General features: G+C 40.8%; 1 protein-coding gene across 1 annotated transcript in view; it reads right to left on the reverse strand.

Annotated features, from left to right (window-relative positions):
* The window catches only part of FGF13 (fibroblast growth factor 13), a 504,867-nt gene that overhangs the window by 308,096 nt on the left and 176,020 nt on the right, over nucleotides 1–20,751 (reverse strand). The window lies entirely within an intron of this gene.

Below are 20,751 nucleotides of genomic sequence, written 5' to 3' on the forward strand. Positions count from 1 at the left end.
TGGGGGAAGGTTCCCTAAGGTCAAGAATGCAGGTGGGACCGGAGATGGGGTATGGGCAGGTCTGGGGGAAATCATCTGAGTTGTTGGGTGTTGTCAGAATCCAGGAATCCAATTTGAGCTAAGCAGAGTAGTTGTGCTTGGAATAATTACACTTTTCTTATTTCAAGCCCATTTTCTCTGCTTTAACAACACCATCAACCTTTCCCCTATGTAATGTCACAATCCTTGTCCAACCCATCCATATAGTCAGGACACACATACAGCAGGGGAAAACAAAAGAAGATGAAACCCAAACTCAGAATGTATTTTTCAACGTATATGTATTTTTCAATGAAAAACAAATTATGATAGCGGGAGGAAATGCATTTCAGTAACAGACTTCTGCATGGAACTCAGGAAGACACTGAAAAGCAGCCACTGAGGAAGTTGTACAAAAAAAAGGTTGAGGAAATCATCATTTCAGCCAAATAGAATCAAATACATGCCTTCACAGACTGGTGCAGGAGAAACCTTCATCTATATGATCCAGGGGCCTGGCAGCAATCAGCCAGGGTCCTCGCCCCAGCTCTGCCACCAGCTAGCTGAGAGTCTTCGGGAAAATTCTACTTCTCTCAGACCCTCAGTTTCACTGTCTATAAAATGAGCACGTTTGACTATGAAGACCAGAGTCAGAAGGGACTTCAGCATTTCTTTGTGGTATTTTGTTTTGTTTCAGAAGCAAGCTAAAATTGTCATGTCTTAAGATCCTGTGTCAGTTCACTGTGGGTTGTTTTAATGGAGCAATACCATCATCACTTCTCATTAAAATGGAAGCACGAATGGAGATGAACCCCAGCCACAAAAATTACCTACAGGCACTAATAGGATAAAGGAAGTTTGGGGAAATATTAATGGCACTGCACCTAATGATATGAATGCCTTTTAGTTAGAACTTAGTAGCTTCCTCCCAAAGAGCTCAAATGGTGTCACCTGACTTTAGCACGCTCGTCCTCACCATACTGCTGGGAAGTGAGGACGAAAATGATTCGCATCGTCCACTAGTACTGCGTGGAAGAGAAAGTTGAGGCCGTGTCTAGCTGACAGCAAACTTGGGAAGGAACGCATGTTTCACAGGTTCACAGACAAGAAGTGATGTCCCTGCTTTGGGGGGTAATTGTGGGAGGTTTTGTGTGTGTGTGTGTGTGTGTGTGTGTGTGTGTGTGTGTGTGTGTGCGCGCGCGCGTTCTACGGAGACACCAAGAGGGGAGGGGACAGTGAATAGTGGCAGGGATGCAGCAGACCTCAGGTCACCTGTCTCTCACGCATGTCCTTCCCACCTGATACTTCCGGTAAACTGTATGGAGTTTCCGGCAACAACACATCCCCAGCCATGCTTACAGAGTGTAAACATAAAAGTGACTCAGTCAACAGCCCCTGCTCTCCTCTTCCCTGAGTACAATTTAGAAGATGGGAAACACTGGTAGCTGAAGAGGCTAAAAGAGCTAGTAAGTGCTTCTAGGCTTTGGCCAAGGTTACTCTGGACAAGTGGGGACCCTCAGAAGAACCTGCAGGGCTCTTCCCAGGGACCCAAGTGTGCCTGCTTCCAGCTGAGAGGAAGCAAAACGAAACTGCCTGGGGACAAAAGCAGTCAAAAGGACCTTGCCCCTTCCCAAGCCCTAGGAAAATAGTTATCTACAACTATAGCTATCTATAGTGATTGCCAAGTGTGGTTGCCAATTTACCAAACACTAGTCTTAAAGGAATGGAATAATTATTACCCAAACTCTTGTTTTTTAAAAAAATAAGTGGTAAATTAGAACATCATTTCCTCAATAAAATGATTAGCATTAGAATAATCTTACAAGGTGAGACTCTTATCCTTCTGATAAGTAAAAGCCCTCTGGTCATAAACTTAGACATGGCATTTTTTTTCTACAGGGTGCCTTGAGAGAGAAAAAGACGGCTGCATTATGTGTCCTATGTAGATACCATATAGCTTAACTAACTAAAAAATTTGTAGCACCTTGTTTATAATGGACTCTTGAGTCTGCAGGCTTTACAGACCTTAACTTATTTCACCCTTAAAACAACCAGGTAGGGCTTCCCTGGTGGCGCAGTGGTTGAGAGTCCGCCTGCCGATGCAGGGGACACGGGTTCGTGCCCCGGTCCAGGAAGATCCCACGTGCCGCGGAGCGGCTGGGCCCGTGAGCCATGGCCGCTGAGCCTGTGCTCTGCAACGGGAGAGGCCACAACAGTGAGAGGCCCGCGTACAGCAAAAAAAAAAAAAAAAAAAAAAAAAACCAACCAGGTAACTAGGAACTATTTTTATGCCCATTTGACAGATGAAAAAACTGAGGCATAAAGCCATGGAGGAACTCACCTAAGGTCATATAGCTTGTAAGTGACAGAGGTAAGATTCAAACCCAAACAGGCTAGCTCCAGAGCCCAGGCCCTTAACCACTCTGTTTTTCTGACTATGGGTAAGGAAACTTACCAGGGGTGGGATTGTTTCTATTTTTTTGCTCTATTAGAGCACAGAGCCCAGCTCCATGGCTGAACATGGTAATTATGGCCAATGTAGCACTTTGAGCTCATCTAGCATAATTTCTCTCACCTTACTCATAGGGAAACTGAGACCCAAGACAAGTCCAAGATCAAACAATAAGAGGATGGCAGAGCCAGAAAGTGAAAGTATATGCCATGACCCATCATCGCCCCAGCCTGAATTTCTTCCTCTCCATCATGTCCTTAAAGCCGAACTTGCCCTCTATTGGGTTAACAGATCTAGATAATCACTGCATCATCAAGAGTCTGTGTTGCCCACACAGGGAGGGAGAAAGGCACATTTTCCCACATAATGGAAATATTTTTAAAGAAAAGGCTGACATACCAAGTAAATAGGCTCTAGAACTAATTTCCGTAATGCAGTCCTATTTTCCCACTGAACACATTTTTAAAATAGGAATATGTAATATTTGATTTTCTTGTCACACGATATTATGAAAAGTGTATCAAAATAAAGAGTCACAGGAAGGAAGCAAGGAAAATTAACAGAACTACAAAGAACATTTTAAAAAGTCACCCATGATCTTCCATCTCTTCAAGTCAAATGTTGAGTACTGTTATAATGTTGCTGTGCGACAAATATTTTAAATGTACAAAACTTCCAAAACCTCCCAAGAAAAAAAAAAAGCAAGCAGCAGAGCTTTTGCAATGTATGTGTCCCTCTGGAGGCGTGTACTAAATTAAACGGCCCAGCCCCGCTCCAGGAGAGATGACCCCTATATACCAAGGAAGTGGAGGTACCAACAGGAGGCTGAAAAGACTCCCCAAGAAGATGTCTCTGGGGTATAGAATGAATGTTGTGACACAGCCACAAAGGCAGCAACAGGCTCAGTAGGAGTGACAGTACGTATCCTCTGTTTTTTTAGGGTTCGAGTTATTTTCAATATTCAGATCTCGGGCTTCCCTGGTGGCACAGTGGTTGTGAGTCCGCCTGCCGACGCAGGGGACACAGGTTCGTGCCCCGGTCCGGGAGGATCCCACATGCCGCGGAGCAGCTGGGCCCGTGGACCGTGGCCGCTGAGCCTGTGCGTCCGGAGCCTGTGCTCCGCAACGGGAGAGGCCACAGCAGTGAGAGGCCCGCGTACAGCAAAAAAAAGAAAAAAAATTCAGATCTCCCCAGCACCACTGACCACTCTGCCCCATCCTTCCTCTCCCCCTAGAGGGTTAGCTCCTAGACTCTGCTCCTAATCTACTGATAACCCCATGGGTTCTTCTACGTTTTTTTTCATGTCCACTTTTTTCTTTTCTTTTTTTAATTGAAGTATAGTTGATTTACAATGTTGTTTTAGTTTCAGGTGTACTGCAAAGTGATTCAGATAGATATAGATGATATAGATGACGTATTCTTTTCAAAAATATTCGTTTCCATTATGATTTATCATAGGATAGAGGGTATTGAACATAGTTCTCTGTGCTATACAGTAGGACCCTGCTGTTTATCCTGTGGGTTCTTCTGAATACCCTGCCAGGACTGGGGGAACCAGCCTTAGTAACAAACTGTAAGATGCAAACCTTGCGCGTAGCTCCAGATGTGCAGCTCCGCAGATGGAACTCAGGGATTAAATTCATTTAATCAAATTTTGAAATTCAAAATTGGATAATTTTCAGTTAAGGCAAAGATTTGGCTGGCGTTCACTTAGTTGAATAAGCTCAGCGATGACCAAAATGACTTCTTATTGGCTTGGATGGCAGAGAGACTGGTGGTCCAAATGATGTATGAAAAATGTTAACATCAGCAAATTAGCTTACGGTAATAGTAATAGTAGTCAGGTACTAGTAGTACCTGATGGTAATAGTAGTCAGGTACATTGGGGGTGGGGGGTGAATTCTTGAACTCATATTGGAAATTTCTCAAGGAGGGTGAAATTAATATCTGTTTTCTTAACAGCTATTATTCAGATTTTGGCTATAAAACACATGTACCACATTTTGGTGATAAATCAAGTATATATACAACATACGCTATTCATTTGTGACTTCACTTTTGCAATCGAGCAGGACGCTATGGGGCTCCTAGACGCAGAAGTCTTTCTGTGCCCCCTGTTTCTTGTTTGTAGGGAACAGACCTTCAGCCTCCACGACCTTCCCAGAGTTCCAAAGGCCAGATTAAAGGAACCAGAGAAGCTCATCAGGAGACCACCTGAGGCCAGATTAAAGGAATGCAGGCCCTTCGCACACCCGGATCCTTATCAGCGACCCGGCCCTTGAACCACTGCTATACAACTCCTCACCAATTCCCCCCGGAGGTGGGACACACTGTTTTTGAGACACTAGCCCACTGTATCCCTCTTTGCCTAGCAAAGTAATAAAGCTATTCTTTTCTACTTCACCCAAAACTCTGTCTCTGTGGTTTGATCTGGCACCAGTGCACAGAGGCTGAGTTTTTGGCATCTCTTTCAAGTGTTGATGAGGGGAAACAAACATAATCTATATGATTTTATTAGTAACCCATAAGACCTTGGAAGATAGGAAAAAATCTTATCATATAATAATGAAAATAAAGCAATTTTATTGTTACAGATAAAATTAATAATTTTATTTATAAGACTCAATCTCTCTCTCTCTGCCTCCGGTTTTTACCTGTTCCCTAGTGAGGAACAAGAAGCAGAAACATTTCCACCTAGCTCACTGTGTGTCTCTGTGGTGGACTCTTTTACTTACACACCCCAAGCGTCCTTCATTAACCCCTTTCCCTTCTGCCCCTATACTCTCCCCTGCTGTGAATGTCTTCTGCTCTTGGCTTCAACTATCCCTATGCTAATGACCCTCAAATGGCCTTACTTTCTGTAGCAGACTAACTTGTCAACTAAGTCAGCAAATCAAATTTCTCATTCTCGTTACAGGTGAATAGGCACAGAGCAGATGCTCCATAAATATGTGCTGAATAAATAACTGAATGGGTCTATGCTATATAACAACGAGCTATAATCATAGGCTCCTCAGCTGGGGTCTCCAAATCATGTTGCATAAATGTGCAGGGAAGCACGCGGTTTGGAAATATGCCGAAGTTTATTACTGTTTTTCTAAAAGGCTCCGGGGAAATACTGTCATTCGAAAGGGCTCTGCTCTCTTACCAACATGCAGAAGGGTCAGGCTTGAAGGAGTATGCAAACACTAATATATATGATTGCAACATGTCCATCACACAAGGGGCCCAAACTTCTAGTCCGGAACCAAGAACTTCATTTTATTTGAGATGAATAAGTTCTAGCGATCTGCTTACAACATAGCACCTGTCGTTCACGACACCGTACTGTACACTTCAAAATTTGTTAAGAAGGTAGATGTCATGTTAAGTGTTCCTGCCACAGTTAATAAAAAACTTAGGTGAATGAGACGGCCAATCCATCTAGATGCACAGAAGGCAGGATAGAATGAGCATCAATGGAGCTTTGAGGTTTAAGTAAGGGCTGAAAGAAGAAATTGTACATGGATGCCTCATCCCGAGCATGCCTGCTGGCATCTTCCCTATGGGAGCTGTTCTCTCAGTGGATTCCTGTCTTTCATTTTCTGGCCACTGAGAAGTATATACAATTATCCTGGAGATGGCTGAAAAGAAGACAAAGTAATAACGATCAACTAATTGTTTTTAGAAGCAAGATGAGAACGAGGGTTTTTACACTCTTCCCTTTAAGTTGTATCCCTGGCTGTCTGTTGCCACTTACAGATTAATCAAACCTATACTGTCCTTCCACAGCAAGTTGGGAAATAAGTTTCTTCTTTTATGCTAATGATATGTTTTAACTATTTCTAACCAGGAACGATGCCAAGAGGAGCGAAGAGAGAAATGGCACTTGTATTTAACGGTGAAGGATCATTGGGAATTATATCAAAATGAAAATTGTACTCCCGAGAAGCCAGTGTGCCAATATTGAAGAAATCCATTTAGCAAGTCAGTCGATTTGGTGTCCTGGGATTTTATTTTACTGCTGAGTTGTCCTATCCAGAACACCAAGAGGCTATGCTGATCACAGCCACACTTTTCACAAGCGCCTCATTGGGTCTTTCTCGAGCTGGGGTGGACAGCAGCTGATACCTACCTTGAAAATTTCCTAACCCGAAGTATTTCCTTAGAAAGGACCTGGCACACGGTAACTCTTCTTACCGATTTTTCGTTAGAAACTTCTATGCTAAAGAAACTTCCTGGTATTGTCATAGATATCTGCAGTGGGAAGATGCCATCTGAAAATAACATTCAAACTTAGGGGGTCGTGCAGAGGTAGAGCTACAAGGGAAATCATCACCATTGTGGGAAACAACAGAGACATCTAACCATAATAGGAGACTGATTAAATGTGACAGTCGAGTCACACAATGAATATTATGCAGACATAAAAATAATGATGTAAAAGAATAATGACACGGGAAAATATTCATGATTTACTATTAAGTGGGGAAAAAGCAGGATATCCATCTCAGTGGGGATAAATATCCTGCCTAGAGTAATATAACTACCGTGGAAAATACCAGGAAAAGAACCAAGACTCGCCCAACCCCAAACCATGTTCATGCCCCTATGTTACATTAAACCCCAAAATTCAAGGTGGGAATCCCCAAATAAATTACAACCTCCACCAGTCTTGACTTAAATGAAGCCTTGGCACAGATTTCTAAGCAGAGTTTGTAAAAAACTTCGTAAAAATTGTTTTTGGCATCTTAAAAGAATCTATCTAGACAGTATGTGTCCAAGCCTGGAGACTTCCTAATTTGAGAAATTACAGGTTTCCCTTTATCTCTCCAGAAATGCAGTGTATGGTACCTTTAGAGTGAGCCTTTTTGATATTACGAAGAGCCCTGGATTGAGTCTCGCTCCTGGATTCTAGGCTGGGATCTGTATGTACGGCGTGACCACGTGCAGGTCTCTTAAGCACTGGGAGCCTTAATTCTTTATCTCTGAAGGGTAAGGTTTGGATTGGATATTCTCTCAACTCTTTCAGCTTTCTGAGTAAAGACGGAAAAACACAGGATTTAGACTCAGGCGGACTTGGCTTTGAATCCTCACCAGCACCTCCACTAGGCTACATGGCACCTCTGTGATTGAGAAAAGCTCAAGGTGGACAGAGCTCTGGGAGGAACAGTGTCTCTGCACAGACTGGACTCTAGTCCCATTAGCTCCCTCCTGCAAGCCTTTGAAATGGAGACTCCAGGCCCAGTACAAGCCCATAGGTACTGAAGCTGGGAGTCAAACCATCTGTAGGAAAGGATAATGGGGCTGGCTCATAATTTAATAGTCAACACACACTCACCTGTTGGTGCCTTTTCACAGTCTTATGGCTGTCATTGCTAATGAACTGCTACTACCTAAGGTTCCTGGAAGGATCAAAAATAGAGTATTCACTTTCCCTCAACTTTGGTATACTTAGAAGACAAGTTCCGCTCAAGGAATGAAACTGAATCGGTTATTATTGCTCTCACAGCCTACGTGGCTACTGTGTGTCTGGTACTATACATGTGTCTTACAAGAGATAGAGAAGCATTCTGGCCAGGAGCCTTTTCTTCCAGGCTTGGCTCACTGTGTGACCCTGGGCAAGCCACTGACCCTCTCTGGACCTCACTCCCTCCTGTAAATCATTCAGGGATGGGCTCGAACATCTCTAAGGGTCCTACTGGTTCTGGTCTTTATGACTCCATAGCTCCCAGAGATATATAGATATACAGATCTATGCATAGATATAGACATAGAGATCCCAGAGTCCAGTGGAGAGTAGAAGCAAAAGTAGCAAAATCAACAACCATGGAGACGGCTTCTCGATCACAACTTGCTTCTTTAATGATAATGATTAAAAAAAGGTGTGTGTGGGGGAGTATTTGGGAAAGTATTTCAAGTACCTATAAATGCCCGTTGAACAGTCTTAACACAACTTGTATTACCAGTGACCTTCAAGAACATTGTAAAGCAGCCTTCTCCTAAATGTCACTAGAAAATAAACACATTTCTGCTTTCAACCTCTCTCTAACCTCTGGACTAGGTAGTTCTAAAAGTCCCTTTTTGTACCAGCTTGCAATTCCCATCCACAATGTATGAGAGTACCTGTTGCCCCACGTTGTCATACTTTAAAATTTTCACCATTCTGATAGGTGGGAAATGGCATCTTGGTGCTGCTTTGATTTGCATTTCTCTCATTATGAGTGAGCCAGAACATTTTTCCTATGGTTAAGGGCCATCTTTAGATGAGATTTTGGTAAGCTGTCTGTTCACGTCTTTCTTCCCATTTTTCTGTAAGGTTTATAGTCATTTAATTCTCAAGTTAACAGTTCTTTATATATTAAGTATATTAGACCTTTGTGGTAGAGTGCAAATATTTTCTTCATATTTTGTCAGTTGTCTTTTGACTTTGTTTATGGTGTTTCATAGTACAATTGCTTTTAGTTTCATACAGTCATACTTATCAGTCTTTCATGTATTTACTTTTGCATCTGGACTTTGAGTGATGGTTAGAAAGCATTTCGCTACAACAAGGTTTAAGGGGTAGGCACCACATTTTTTCTAGCATTTATATGCTTTCATTTTTTATATTTCTTTGCCTGTACCATTTGGGGTTTATTCTTTTATACAGTGTGAGATAGAAGCTTAATTAAATGATTATAGTAATGGCGTACAATGCATACAATAAAATAGATATCCTTGAGTACATACTGATATAAATAAATAAGTAAATAAAGAAATGATGGAAGAGGGCAGATCCTCTTTACAGTAGAATTAATAAAAAGAGAAGGAATGATATAAGTAGAACATGATCATTGGGAAAACGCCACAAAAATAATTGTTGCAGTCAAGAAATATTGATGGGTGGTAAAATTAGTGAACAAACACATGGTGAAAAACCACATATTTCCCCACAAGATACTCATTAGTATCAAGAGAAAATTAGTTTCTTTACAGTGGAATGACCTCGTGTCCCTGTATCAGCCAAGCGATCAAAGTTAACATGACCAGTAAGGAGACAGACTGACATCATGTACCTCTTGATAAGATGCATTGGAAAGGTCACGATATTGCTTCTGTGTTATTCCTGCCAAAAATTCATACTCTGAGTTTAATTATGAGGCAGCTTAAGACAAAACCATATTGAGGAACATTCTGCAAAAAAACTAACCAGCGGGCTTCCCTGGTGGCGCAGTGGTTGAGAGTCCGCCTGCCGATGCAGGGGATATGGGTTCGTGCTCCGGTCCGGGAAGATCCCACATGCCGCGGAGCGGCTGGGCCCCTGAGCCATGGCCGCTGAGCCTGCACGTCCGGAGCCTGAGCTCCGCAACGGGAGAGGCCACAACAGTGAGAGGCCCGTGTACCGCAAAAAAAAAAAAAAAAAAAAAAAAACACTAACCAGTACTCATCAAAAGTGTCAAGGTCATGAAAGACAAGAAAAGACTGAGGACTGTCACAGACTAGAAGAGACTAAGGTAACAGGGCCACTAAATGCTATGTGACATCCTGGATGGGATCCTTGACCAGCAAAGGGACAACTGTAGAATAACTGGTGAAATCCGAATAAAATCTACAGTTTAGCTACTAGTATTATATCAATGTTTGTCTCCTCACTTCAATAATTATGCTATGGTAACACAAGAAGTTAAAGTTAGGGGAACCTCAGTGAAAGGTATATGGGAACTCTTTACTAATTTTTCCACTTTTCAGTAAGCCTAACATTTCAAAATAAAAAGTTTTATAAAGGCCCTCCTTGCCTTCTGATCAATTTCATCCAAAGTGAACAACTGAAGGAGTAAAGCAGCTTTCCTCATCTCTGCTTAATGAAAATGGGCCTCTAGGACAATAGGAAACTCAGGCTTAAAACTCCAGTTACTGGTTAACGACCATAGCTGAATACCGCCCCTTCTAGAAACTCTTCCCTGGCATGGCAACAAGCAAACAAGGAGGCATGGGAACCAGACAAACCAAATTCTCCCTCTGTTGCACATAGCTATATCATCTTGATTAATTAAGTGTCAATATCTCAGAGCCTTACTTTCTACAACTGTCAAATTAAGATAACTCCCACCTTGTCGTAAGTTGGAATAAAGATTAAATGGGATACTGTGTTGTCAAAAGGATTAAATGAGTTAAGGTTGTAAAAGAGTCTCTCACGGTGTTGGACACTGAGTAGATGCTTAGTAGGTAATAACTACTGCTTTCATTATTTTTATTATCATGCCAGTTGACCCAATCTTTCCTCTCAGGATCAATACATTTAAAATTATTGAAACTATTTCTAGTGATCAGAGACATCACGATTTTCCTCCTCCATCATACTGGAGACGACTGGATCCCTGAAGTAGGAAGCAGCCGCTCCAGTTTTGTTATTGTCTGTCTTAGTCTGCTTGGGCTGCTATAACAAAATATCATAGATGGTGGCTTAAGCAGTAAGACACCCCTTGTCCTAGAGGCCTGCAAGCCTGGGATGGAGGTGGTAGCATGATCAGATTCTCGTGAGAGCTCTCTTCCTAGCTTGCAGACAGCTGCCTTCTCACTCTGTCCTCACCTGGCAGAGAGAAAGAGAAAGCTCTGGTCTCTTCCTCTTCTTATATATAAGGACACTAATCCCATCAAGAGGGCTCCACCCTCATGATCTCATCTAATCATAATTACCTCCTAAAGTCTCCACCTCCAAATACCATCATTTCAGGGATTAAGGCTTCAACAAATAACTTTTGGGGGAACATAAACATTCAATAATATATAGCACTGCTGTACCTTTTTACATTTCAAATACCATTTTCCTCGGTAGATTTGAGAAAGTGAAAACATTTTAAACACGTAATTCTTTGACTAGAAAAGATGACATTATTTTCTCTTGTGTTTTCCTAATTCATATAATGTGTATATACAGATATTATGAATTATACTGAATATAGTGTTTTTTTTCACTCAGCATTTGCATCAATATACTTACTGACTTATTTAGGAAACAGAGGAAATTTAGGGGTTTTAACCATGCTTAATATTTCATCAATGCTCACTACCCCTCTATTGCTGGGTATTCTATGGTTTGCTCTGCCATCATTCCTCTAAACAATGTTCTAATGGGCTGAAAGATGCATCAATAAGGATCCCCACGTTTGAGAACATTTCCCTGTATCAGTAAATATTCTTTCACAGTACACTTTTTAACAATTGCATTATATTTCATTATGTGTTCCATTTTCTCAACTAACTTCCTGTTACTGGACTAGAGGTTGTACTGACCATTTTGCTCTGAGAAATGACCCTGCAACAAAATTCCTTGAAAAAGTGGCCTTATGCACATCTTTGATCCTTTATTTCAAATGAACTAGAAGTGGAATTGAGGGATCAAAGGTTTCACGACTTTTTAAGGTTTTGATACATACTGCCAAGTTGTCCTCAGAAAAGCATATTATCTCAACCCCGAGAAGGCTATGAAAGTACCCACTTCCATCTACCCTTACCAATGTCATCACGCTTTGAAAAATCTCTTATTTTAATACGTACAAAATATTTCACTTTTGTTAACTTTTTTCTTTTACGACAGCTAAACATTTTAGTCTCATTTAAAATGTGAATTACTTAAATTCGTGAAGGGGTTTAAAAAATACCATTTAAGTGATGATGAGGAAGTTTGGTGTTTCATATTTTGATAACAAGCAGTATGTGGAAAGGGTAGGAAAGGTACTATTATCCCTATCTCTATTTTGGTAAATGAGGAAGTTGTTCAGAAATTCAAAGTGATTTTGCCAAGGTCGGTGAAAGATCACGACTCCCAGCGTTTTTCCCAGTCCCTTTCCAGCCTGAAGTTGCTAAGTAAACACGGAGTGGGTAAGGAATCTAAGCTTTTCCAAATGCAAATAGAAAGATGACACATAAAATACAGTGATGGGAGTCAGATCAGCCCTCTCCTCTCCCCTTTCCCCTCTGAGCATTAACTTGGCAAAAGAAAGCAAAGGCAGGAGGCAAGTGAGGCAGCTGGGCCCGCGAGGTCTCCCAAGCATAACTAGAACATATTTTATTTGCTTCAGCATTTGGCTCCAGAACAGTACTTGGGATGACAGTCTGCGAGGTGCCTCGGGGCCAATCACATGGCTTCCCTACCGATGTCCTATCTAGGTTGCTGGAGCCTCCCTGGTCCCAGCATGTCTCCGGTTGGCCTTCTGCATGGAGATCCAGAAAGAAATGGGCCACTCAAGGGACCGTTACTCTCTCCCACGCCACACAAATATGCTCCTTTCTTAATTTTCGTTTCTGTGTTTTTAAGAAAGATGCAAATGCACCACTTCTTTTCAAGCAGTCATATTTTATTTGACGTCCTTTCCAAAATATTCATTTCCTTCCCTCACAACAAAAATTCAAAGCTGACCTCTGTGGTGAATAATTCAGCATTCTTTTCAGTGACGTAATCTTAAGTAACTACTCATTTTACTCTAGAAGATAGATGATAGATTTTTACATATGCAGAATCTATATTATATGTACTGCATATGTGTTTATATATAATATATATGTCATACACACATATTTATGTCCTATATATACGTACATACATATACACACACACACACAATAAATGACCTTTTGGATGTATGAATGAAGGCACTAATGTGGGTCGAGAAGTAGGGAAGAAGGAACGAGCATTCATTCAGAGACTACTATATGTTAGGTATTATAATTGTATTATCTCATTTAACCTTCCAAGTAACCCTGTAAATGGGACAAGATGATGCTGGGCTGGTCTCTCAGACCAACTGGACATTTTCATACCTCAGGTTCCCCCCAGACATACGAAAGGTTTTCGGTATATCTGCATCAAGTGATTTCACTTTGGGCTGTGTTAATTCAGCATGGTTTAAAGTAGAGACAACTAGACAGAACTCCTTACAAAAATCAAGGCCCAAGATCATGTTTTGTTGTGCAGATCAGTGAATGAAGCCCTTTACAAAACGGAGGCCCCCAAGGTATGTCCCCAACTCTTAAATCTTCCAGATGGTATCAAATGTCTCTCGTAAAGCTGTACCACAGTAAATCCACTCTGGAGTATCTTTTTTAGTGGAGATGAATAAATCAAACTCATTAAAAGGCATGCCCTCAACTCTATCAAATGTCTCAAGTAATTCAGCATTGGAATTACCAGCACAGCCAGGCCAGGGAAGTTTGCAGTGAAGACAAGTAGATCAAATCCCTTAGAAAACTGAGGCCTGAGGTGTCATCTCGACTTTTCAGCTGGGGGCCTTGGAAGGTCACTTGCTCTCATCTGCCATGAAGCCCTAGATGACAAATGATTTTTGCACTTGCTTACCTTAGGAAGCTGCCAAAAGTAACTCCCAAAATCTGTTCAGGACTAAAAATTTTCCCAGCTGTGATTCCTAAAGGGAAGCAATCCTTCCACAGTGGCCACTATGATGCAGCTGAGGAGACTTTGTCCAGGCCCCAGACCACGTACCTGTGGTGGCCAAGCTCGAGTAGGGAGAAGGTTGGCCTGGGCCTCCAAAGCCCAAGGGACTCCATTTTCCGTCATTCAGGAAATCTTCCTCTCTTTATTCACTAATTATTTTTAAGTTTTTAAAAAGCTTTGTTGAGCTATAATCTACATAAAACTCACCCTTTAAAGTGAACAATTCAATGGTTTTTAATACATTCACAGAATTGTCCAACCATTAGTACAATTAGTTTGAGAACAGTTTTCATCACCCCAAAATGAAATCCCATATCCTTTAGCAGTTAATCCCACTCATCTCCTCCCCAAATATATTTTCTATCTCTATAGATTTGCCTATTCTGCACATTTCATATAAATGGAATCATACAATTTTTTTAATGTTGCTGTGAAATGTAGCGATTTTCGCTTCTTATAAAGAAGGAAATGGGGGCTCAGAAATTAAATAATTTGCCCATGGTCACACAAGTAGAAAGTGTCAAGCCAGGAAACAAACCAAGGTGTGCCTGGATCTAAAGGCAATGCTGTTTTTATCTTTCCATCTTATACCTTCTAGAAGACCTGGTTCTAGCCCTGCCTTGGCCATTATTTTGCTTCGTGAAATGGAATGATTCAACACATACTTTGGAATTTGGCAGGAAAGGCTTGCTGATGATCTGTCTGTAGGTATTCAGAGACAGAGAGCTCCTAGCTCGAGGAACAGGGACGAAGAAGGTTCCATTGGCTGACATGGGTAAAAAGTGGAGAGAAAGGTAAAAAGTGGAGAGAAAGGTATGTCAAACTAATAAAACCAAATACTCACATTCTGAAGATCTCCAGAGTGTAACAGACATAGACTAAAACATGGTGAAGAAGAGAGAAAGGAGGATAGAGATGAAGAGCAGAACGAGCTTCTGCATCACAGGCATCTCCAAGGAAAAACCAGAAGGACTGGAAGACAACAATGGTTAAAAACATAACTGAAGATAACCCTCCTAAGCTGAAGAAAAAGCTGAGTCTACTGATAAAACGGGTTCCTCACATTCCAGGCAAAACCAGTGAAAAGAGATCCACACTTGGATAAATAGGGTGTATGTCTTATGTAAGTAAAATCCCACAAGAATCCAGTCTAGAAAAAAAAGAGGTCAATTACAAAACAACTATCAGTCTGGCCTTCTCTGGGGATGTGTGGGTTTCTTCCTTCCGATATTTAGTACTGCAGAATCTTTCTAGGAAAAACTAACACCTTAAGGGTCCAAAAGTTGTGGAATAAAAGGACAAGCAACCATTGTTACCATCCTTGAAAACTACAATATGATGTTTAACCCGTAGAGGCACTACAAGAGTAATGGAAAAACCATCAAACTCGATGCCCTACGATCTGCTGGTGGTGTGGACATATGAAACCACTTAACTTCTTTAAGCCTTGGTTCCTTCCTATTTAATATCAGGATAATTTTAATACCTTCTCATAGCTTTGTAAGAAGGATAAAACATGATGGTTTTTACTTAGAATTACCAGTTCACCAGTAGAATCAGCCTAATGGTTTTCACTTTCCTTTCTTAAAGTGGGTCTGCTCTGTCCTCCCCTTCTCAGGAGAGATTTGTCGTTGAGACAGCATGACCCACGGAGACATAAACATTCCCTTTCTCCTTTTCTCAGTGTGGCAACAACACAGCTACAAGCATCTCTCTTTTGCCCAGGGAGTAGCAACTCTCTTGACAATCTAGGTGCTCCAAGCTTTGGTCCCATCTTCTTTAGTGAATCATATCACCCCCTCTCCCTAGAGTGGAGCGGATGCGTCTTCCTTTATGTTACTGATGGCTACTCTATCTTCCTTCACCTCTTCTGTATTACGGGGCCTGGTTCATGCCTGCCTTACTACCCTCATTAGATGGAGCTGACTTAGCATTGAGGAAGAGAGCAATGTTAAGCTTAAATTCCACCTTTTGTATTTTTTCCCCAAGGACTGCCACCACCATTGAAATTCTACAATTCAAATTTTCTAAACTATGGTATAAATAATGTGATTGATATTCAAGTCATATTCTTTAATTTCTATACTTCACGATTTGGTCCTGTTCTATTTGCTATTTTAGGTATATATGAGTGTATCCCAAAATCCATTTTAATTCCCTTGGTGGTTAGGAATATGGCAATATGATGTCCATAAAGAGCTTATAATAACATGAGAAAATGTTTATGGTAAAGTGAAATTAAAACAAATCAAGATATAATATTGCATTTTATATATGATCTCAACTAGAAAAAATATATAGAGGGATGAGTGGAAAACTATGTTAAAAGGTTGGTAGTGATTATGAGTGGGTGATGGGATTGCGGTTAAAATGCGTACATAGGTAAAAGAAATCAACAGTAATTGTAATTCCCATAATGACCAGGTATTGCTTTTATAAGTTAAAAAAAATTAAGATATACTTCAGGAGGTAAATATTTAGGCATCCATCTCCTAAATATTAGAATACTTCTAAAAGGTAAGTACTTATTTAAGGTTTTATTAATTTTATTAGAATTAAAGAGGTTTATTATATAATGATTACATATAAAATATATCAAATACACATCAAATATATCAATATAACCTAAAAAATAAGTGACACGGATTTCCCTGGCAGTCCAGTGGTTAAGAGTTCGCCTTCCAGTGAAGGGGGTACGGGTTTGATCCCTGGTCAGGGAGCTAAGATCCCGCATGCCTCACGGCCAAATAACCAAAACATAAAACAGAAGCAATGTTGTTACAAATTCAATAAAGATTTTAAAAATGGTCCACATCAAAAAAAGAAAAATCTTAAAAAAAAAAAGTGACACAAAATTGGCATACTTACAAGGAAAAGTCAATAAATCCACAATGACAGCAGAAGAGTTTTAACTAACATCTCTCAGAAAGTGACAAATCAATCAGGCAAAAAATTAATACAGTCATAGGAGATTCGAACTACATAATTAACAAGCTTGCTCTAATTGAACCGTATAGAGCCCTGCACTCAATGATTAGAGAATACACATTCCTTTCAAGCACACGCAGGACATTAAGGAAATCTGATCACATATTAGCCATAAGTAATTCTCAAAAATTCCAAAGAAATGCTTTAAAAAAAGAACACAAGCTCCTTCAGAAAGCCCAAGATCCAAAAACAAATGGTAACAAAGGAGGAGGGAGGGAGAGAGCCCTACTAGGCTGTGTGTTTGGAAACTGAAATAGCAATCTAAATAATTCATAGGTCAAAGAAAATATTGTAATGAGATTTAAAATATGTTGAACAGAGTAAGCATGGTATATACTTAAAAGGTGAATACTTAAAAAAAAAAAAAGAGCCGCCATATTAACTTTGCGTTCCATTGATCTGGATGATTGAGAACTGACTGTGTCAGGAGACACCAGTGACTGGTCTCTTTCATCTATGTTACCTTTCCTGCCTTGTATTCCTCCAAATACCAAGGAGGACCCTGTGATAAAGTTTCTGTAGAAAATATCACTTGGAATGTTTGAAGATTAATTGAGACATAGTGGAGATAATTGATGAAGAAGACGGGAGATTTCCAAGGCAGGGATGAGACAGGAGCAAGAGGAGGAATAGGAAGAAGAACAATGAATTAGTCTTGGTACGAAAGGAAAGACCTTTTTCTCTAAGATTGGACAGAAGGGAAAAAAAATGATGGATGTGAAAAAAAGACAGAAAAAAACCTAACAAGTTATATAAAAAGGATAATGACCAAACTTTGGTTACATGGCAACCCTGGGTTCTGAAGTCATTCCCTAAAACAGTGTACTGAAAGTCTACTTTCCATACATTTTTTGCTGCATTCTTTTTTGGAGCACACAATACACAACCATTTAAAAACTGATTGTCCTAAATCTAGCTAAAGTTTAAACTCATCACATTCCAAAATTTCCCCTTCTGTCTGCCTCTACTCTGTCAAGTACCTTTTCTCTTTCTTTATATACTCTTTATCCAAACCAGTTCTTATGATTTCCTTCCCTGTCGTCGTTTTCTATAAATCGTTAATTGTATGAGCATTTGTAATTCATGCACTGCTGATGGTGACTTTCTAGCGGAAGTGAAACATGTCCGACCACATTCAACCACCCAAGGTAATCTCTACCAAGGCCGGCAACCCAAAGATGCTACTTGATCAGGGAGAACAATTCCCATGCCAGCCACATGAGGGAGCATCTGCAATGGTCTTAGAAGGCACATACATGTGGAACATATATGAAAATCACCAAAGCAAGCAAGCTTGGACTTCCTTCCTTCGAAATAAATGGCACAGCTTCCAATGGAACACCTGCCAAGCTCTCCAGTGACAGTGTTTATCAGTTCTAAGTCAGGCATTATTCCAAGCACTTCAAATGTATTAAATCATTCTCTCTTCGCAAAACCGACAAGAGACTGCCATTATAATTACCCTCACTCTACAGATGAAGAAACAGGGGCAGCACCGATTTACAATATACATAGAATAGAGCATAAAAGCAAATTATTCTGGAATCAAAATAAAGGATTGGCGTATTACCTATAATAACTTTCTAAAGCCCTCTGGCCTAAATCAGGAATCATCAATCTTTCTCTACAAAAGGCCAGACAGTAAATATTTTAGGCATGGTGGGGGCCATATAGTCTTTGTTGCAACCACCCAACTCACCCATAGTATGAGCACGAAAAGAGCCATGAGCAATACAGAAACAAGTAAGTGTGGCCGTACTCCAAATTTTACTAATGGACAATGAAATTTAAATTTCATATAATTTTCACATATCACAGAACATCATTCTTCTTTATACGTTTTTCAATCATTTACAAATGTAAAAAGCGGGACTTCCCTGGTGGCACAGTGGTTAAGAATCCGCCTGCCAACGCAGGGGACACGGGTTCGAGCCCTGGTCTGGGAAGATCCCATGCGTGGGATCTCCCATGTGTGGAGCAACTAAGCCCGTGCGCCACAACTACTGAGCCTGAGCTCTAGAGCCTACGAGCCACAACTACTGAAGCCCGCACACCTAGAGCCTGTGCTCCGCAACAAGAGAAGCCACTGCGATGAGAAGCCCGCGTACCACAATGAAGGGTAGCCCCCGCTTGCCGCAACTAGAGAAAGCCCGCGCACCGCAACAAAGACCCAACACATCCAAAAATAAATAAATAAATTTATTTATTTAAAAATAATGTAAAAAGCATTCTTAGCTTATGGGAATTGTTCTCCCTGATCAAGTAGCATGTTTGAGCCATATAAAAACAGGAGGCAGGCTGGATTTGGCCCGTCAGCTGGAATTTGTTAACCCTTGGTCTAAATCAGTAACACATCTGATAACAAATGCACTGCACCATAATCACAAGGATAAATTAGATTTCAAGTGTAAATTGTAAGAAAAAAAGGCATAAAAGAACGTCAAGAGGAAGACAGGGAGAAAGGGAAAGAAAGAAGAAGATGGGGGAGGGAGAAGGAAGAAGGAAGGACGGAGGAGAGAAACCACTTTGACAGTTATGTTTCTAAGCCATTATATTTCTAAGACTGTATTTAAGTAACCATGAATGTGTGCAAGATTAATTCCTTCTCAAGGATGTTCATACCTACATGATTTATAATTACAAAAAAACGAACAAAACCCAGATAAATAGCCCGAGGAGAGGAGTTAAATAAATACAGTAAATCAATGGAATAATAACTACGTTGAACGCCATGTTGTCAGAGTATCGATGGCATCTGATCATAAGGAACTCTGAAGAGTTTCTAAATGTTTACACTGATTTTAAACATTTGGGGCTTAGGAACATGAAGAAAAAAATATTTTGTTTTCCCTGATGGGCTCATTCTCCTATCCATGGTGACATCAGCGAACCCACAGAAGACCGTCATACAGCCATGCCACTAGGAAAGCAGTACTCAGTGAAATCCAAACATAGTGCCCCAAACATCATTTTGGTGAGAAGTTTCTCTAGAAGCCACTTTTTTTCTTTCTTTTTTTCTTACTTTTTCTTTTGGCAGCTCTGTGCGGCTTGCAGGATCTTAGTTCCTGGACCAGGGATTGAACCCGGCCCGCCACGCCACGCCCCACCCCCACCCCGCAGTGAAGGCCTGGAGTCCTAACCACTGGACTGCCAGGGGATTCCCTGGAGGCCACTGTTTAAAGACTGTTGCAAAGTAAATAATTTGAATATTTCATCCACGTTATAATCTTATGGGGATATTTTCAGGTCACAGAACATCCAAAAACTGGGCGGGAAAAAGGTCAGATCAATCCCGTCAAAAGCTTTCCCAAATTATTAATGACACATTCCCAGTCAACTCCATTGACGCTTCACACCAGGAAACTCACAGCACTGAATACCTGCCTTACAGACTCCTTGAAATAAGGCAGAGCCACAAATAAATGAACAAAAGGTATTAAAAGCAACCAGGAGATAGAGTATTAAGGAATGAATAGTGTCCTCAAGATACCACTGGTCAAAGATAAAGCTGTATTGAAGCAAATTGTCAGCCTGATATGAAACATTGACAAAGTACTAAGCCCTGAAGTTTGGGATCCTTATCTAACCTCAAGCTTTGGACTCCAAGACCTCTCACCCATGACTCACTTCTCTACAACTCACAGGGCTGCAAAGAAGTGCCATAAACCTTCTCATTGGCCTCATGCACCAACCCGAGGCTAGAAAATGTCAATGATTCTTCCATCCCATACCCGTCATCCTTGGTCATTAATCAAAATGTAAGCCCCTTCCTCACCTACAGTCTCATTCTCGCCTCCCTGTGCTGCCCTTGCCCATAAACCTTCCCATGTGTGCTCTGATTCCTCAAGACCACGGAAGAAGCAGCTTGACAGAATGCTTC

Source organism: Phocoena phocoena, chromosome X (genome assembly GCF_963924675.1).
Source record: "Phocoena phocoena chromosome X, mPhoPho1.1, whole genome shotgun sequence".
Classification (NCBI taxonomy): domain Eukaryota; kingdom Metazoa; phylum Chordata; class Mammalia; order Artiodactyla; family Phocoenidae; genus Phocoena; species Phocoena phocoena.